Source organism: Microplitis mediator, chromosome 9, assembly GCF_029852145.1.
Source record: "Microplitis mediator isolate UGA2020A chromosome 9, iyMicMedi2.1, whole genome shotgun sequence".
NCBI lineage: Eukaryota > Metazoa > Arthropoda > Insecta > Hymenoptera > Braconidae > Microplitis > Microplitis mediator.
Window position 1 is genome coordinate 8,301,623 of NC_079977.1, and position 5,417 is coordinate 8,307,039.

Here is a 5,417-nt window from a genome sequence, read left to right on the forward strand (position 1 = left end):
AACTAATCGGTACTTTATTAAAGTCTGGAGAGCTTCGGAGAGATTATTTTTGATCGACTCGAGATCCGGCAGAGTTTAATTCTGATTAGCGATTGACTGCCTTCGTTAGATTTTCGGCAGTTTATATACTCTAGTTTTTGAAGGGAAAGTCATAGATTTTTGGTGCAATCATTGGGTCCATCTCATTAACATGATGAGTAAGTACACGATTCCGGGAATAACTTTCTAAAAATTTAGAAAAGTCCATATATGGACATCGGGTGATATCGTTTTTGTCAACAACAACGGATGAGTAAGTGCTCTAATAGAAAAACAAATGGCTAAGTGCGTAGATCCGATTCGTCACAGCATGGGAACGTATGCAGTGATTTCGAAATATGTAAATTAGATGGTCGTAAAATTTTTATGACCGTTGAGTCAATTAGAGGTCCGGTGCACACGTGCAGGTGTTCCGTTAAGTCGCAGCTATACATACTTTGGGTACTACGCCCGTACGCATACATACATACATTCTCTCTTATAAATGTGTTGTGAATAGGTGTACGCAGGTAAGTGTGGATGCAAGATGAGTATACGGCTAGACGACATAATTGGGTTTGAGCATAGGCTCTGCCCTTTTGATGGAGAGGAAAAGAGAAAGGTATATTGTCATATCGGTCGATCTCTGTTTTCTTACTCATCGTGCATGCACTTACATAGGTACCTGAGATGATCTCAACGCAAAGATTTTGGGTGTGGCATTGTACCTTTTGTTTATAAAGTGAAAAATTTTGGAAAAATTAATTAAATGGTTAAATCGCGATCCATATGTAACGATTGTTACATTGTTTAAACTGTAACGGGGTAAATTGGGTCATTCTATTGACCAAAATCGTGATTTACCACTGATGGCCACCTACCTTACCTGCTACCCCAATTTAGCATTCGATTAAGTTTTTCGACTTGTCGCCGGGCGCGCTAATAGAAAATACTCTCACGATAGGCCCAATCATAATTAATTAAGGGAGGGGTTTTCCGATCATTGTCGAAAACAATCGAGCGGAATTAATAAAACTAGAAGACAGCAGCGGAAAAGAGAGTAGTGACCGGAACGACCAGACTGAACAGACGTTCAGGACAGAGTCAGTAGGATCGGGCAAACATCCAGACGCCCAAAGTTACAACCGGGAAGGATAGAGCCGGGAGGACCAAGTGACCACCAGGACAACTACTTGGAATAGGACAACTACACGGACCAGGACAATTACCAGACCAGGACAACTAATACTGGACAACTGATAGGGAAAGAATAAACGTAAATCGTGATAAGTATTTTGTTAAATATTCCCAGAATATTTATTAATTAAATACGCAGTTATACGTCGTGTCCGCGAAATATTGTCGTGTCTATTTTCGTGTAATATTCAATCGAAAACCGGTCTCAATATTATTAGCTTTGTTATTTCCAGGCAGGTTGTATAAAGCATCGCCGGAAAATTCTTCTGGAATTTTCCAGGCAGGTTGTGTAAGGCATTCGCCGGAAAAGCAATTGCGATCTAGTCAGAATTATCTAGTCACTAATAATAGGATAAATTAATTATAATTAATTTAAGTAATTAAATAAAATCAAATAAATAAAATATAAACGTTAAAGGTGTCGTAAAGTAAAACGTGTTCAAGTTTTGAGTATTGGATATAGAGTCGGTGATTTGAATGTTAAGCGGTAAAATAAAATAATCCTAAAACCGTCTTAACAAAATGATTGATTGAATTGATAAAGAAAGTGGTAGTGTTTATAAATAATTAATGTTAATTGATCAGTGATTTTAGAGTGTAGTAATTAATTATATGAGAATTAATTTTAGTCGGAAAAAGGTATAATGGAATTTTATATTGTAAAGTGTGTGAGAGTGGATAGAGTAATTATAGAATTTGGTAATAATTGAATAAGTGTAATCACGTAGAGGGTCAAGGTGACCGCGTGAAATAGTTATTAAGGTTTTGTAATCACGTAGAGGGTCCAGGGGACCGCGTGAATTAATTAGTTAAGGTTTTATATCGCGTAGAGGGTCCAGGGGACCGCGCGGGAAATAGTTTTAGGTTTTAGCCACGTAGAGGGTCTTGTTGACCGCGTGGAAAAATAGTTTAAGAAAAGTTGTGTGTATTATAGTCCAGGGGACTCAGTATGAGTGTGTGTGTGATATAGTCAAAGGTAGTTGACATTAGGTAATAAGGTAATAAAGTTATAAGATTTAATAAGGTAATAAGGTATGGTTATAAAATAAAGGTTTCAATAAATATTGTCAAGGTTTAAATAAATAAAGGTTAAAAATTGTTAATTGTGAAATAAATTAATTAATTATAAATTATCCTTCCTCATCCTTCTCTTACAATTAAACAAAATTACACCGACCCTGACGATCAAAGATCCGGCTCTGGGAGGCCGTTATTACTTCCAGTGGCGCCCTTAGTAAGGACGACCAGAGTAGCAGCTTAGCCCTGTTATAAAACTAATCGCGAGCAGTGAAATTTTTTTTCGGGATCTTAAACTTTAATAAATAATGCATGTAACCCATGGAAAAAAACTTCATTTTTTGACCGAGAAGTCAATGAAATTTTCATTTGTTTACTTAAAAGTTAATTAACAATGGAATAATAAACAAATAATTTTATGCTATTAATATTTTTATAAAATATAGATATTCGACAATAAATCCTGAAAATTTCATTAATTTATCTTTAACGTTTGTTTTGGAATCTATTTTTTAATTAAAAGTACCCAAAATTTTCATTGTAAAATAAAATGTTGTTAAAATAAAAATTTTGAAAAATCGTTTGAGGGATTAATTTTCCATAGTGACTACATACGAAAAAAATACATAGACTTAATTTTCATGATCAAGTGGAAAATGGGGGGTCCACTTGACGTGATCTTGCTCAGATGCTTCGCATCATGAGTCGTGCAAAAAAAGGAAATTGTAGCTCCAAGTGTCTACTTTTTGGATTAGAACTTTAAAATTCATTAGCGTCTGCGATTTTTGAGTAATCTTATAAAAACCAGCGACAAAAAAATTTTCAAATTAAAAAAATTTTTTTTTTTGGTCTTCGAGCGTAGAAAAATTTTTTTTTGCTTAACCACTATGAGGATCGGATACCTTCATTATTCAGCTTTAATTTCTTTCTTTATGGACCTTGATACGTCCACTTCTCGCCGAGATATCGGTCTTCAAATGGAAAAGGATACTTTTGTCTTTGATTATCGATATCTCAGAAACCAATGATCGCACAGAAAGTTAATGGTGGGTTTTAAAAACTTGAATAAATACCCTTCAACGATTATCCATTGCTTTTTCGAAAAAAAAAATTTTTCCCATCATCACATGAATTTAAAATTGCAACAAAAAAAGGGTTTTTTGTGGTTTTTGGAAAATCAAGCGCTGAAACGAAAATATTGTGGAAATCGATGATGTTAACTGTGCATTTTACAGTTCAATATGTCCACAAAAACCCTACAAATAGCCAGATCAATCCAACCAGCCGTTTTTTTGTTTCACTCAATCAAATTTTTGAAAAAATTAAAGGATTACGTTTTTTGCTCTGAAAAGCTCATAATCGTTAACAAGGTGAAAAAAAAAATTTTCGGAACTTTGTCCACAATTTTATTGCAGACAGTGCTTAAATTTCCAAAAAAAAAAATTTTTTTTGAATTTAATGACCAAGAGATCAGTACAATCACGAAATGCAGCGGCAGAAAAGTGTTAAAAATGATTGGGTGTTGGTTTTTTAAATTTCCTAAAGTTATTCCAAAAAAAAATTTTTTTGAAAAATTTTTTTTTTTGAAAATTTTGTTTTGAAAGAAAACTTTTTTCTTTTTTGGAAATTTTTTTGTCGCTGGTTTTTCTAAGATTACTCAAAAATCGCTGACGCTAATGAATTTTAAAGTTCTAATCCAAAAAGTTGACACTTGGAGCTACAGTTTCCTTTTTTTTTTTTATTTCCTGTCGACCATTTCTCTCAAAGTTAGGGCCTGTTGAAAATCGCCCAAAAATTTGGAATTTTTTTTTGATCCTTTAATTTTTTCCATTAGTGTATTAAAAAAATCATATCAATTATAATAACAACATTTGAATTAAAAATATTTTTAATTAATTCTATTTGTAAATCTCCCTAAATGTAGTTTATTAAATAATATATTTTACTCCGAATATGAATTATGGAGTCAACAATGATATCATGATCTTAACGTTTTTTCATAAGTCATTTTTTCATAATTCAATAAATATACCATTTACTCCAATGCGATCACGCACGTAAGTTCGCGCGTGGATAGCAGCAAGGACTTAGAATCGGATGGATCCGGGTTCGAGACCAGCAGATACCAGGGATTTTTTCATCAACATCGCACATACTCGGTCAATCTCAGTAAATATCCTCACCCAATAGATCCAAGAATATGTATTGATAAATTTTTTTTTTTTTTTGCGATTTAAAATTAATTTCAAAAATGATTACTATCCGTAAAATTTTAGGGAACTCTGTAAAATTTATTTGGAATTTATTAAATGTTCAATTATAAAATAATTTTTTCTCGGGTTGTTATAAAATGAAAGAAAAAAAAAATTTTTTAAATCTATGTGGGTTTCGAACCCACGCTTGCTAGGTACTATTAAAGATGGTTATTATTATTATTATTATTATTATTATTATTATTATTATTATTATTATTATTATTATTATTATTATTATTATTATTATTATTATTATTATTATTATTATTATTATTATTATTATTATTATTATTATTATTATTATTATTATTATTATTATTATTATTATTATTATTATTATTATTATTATTATTATTATTATTATTATTATTATTATTATTATTATTATTATTATTATTATTATTATTATTATTATTATTATTATTATTATTATTATTATTATTATTATTATTATTATTATTATTATTATTATTATTATTATTATTATTATTATTATTATTATTATTATTATTATTATTATTATTATTATTATTATTATTATTATTATTATTATTATTATTATTATTATTATTATTATTATTATTATTATTATTATTATTATTATTATTATTATTATTATTATTATTATTATTATTATTATTATTATTATTATTATTATTATTATTATTATTATTATTATTATTATTATTATTATTATTATTATTATTATTATTATTATTATTATTATTATTATTATTATTATTATTATTATTATTATTATTATTATTATTATTATTATTATTATTATTATTATTATTATTATTATTATTATTATTATTATTATTATTATTATTATTATTATTATTATTATTATTATTATTATTATTATTATTATTATTATTATTATTATTATTATTATTATTATTATTATTATTATTATTATTATATAAT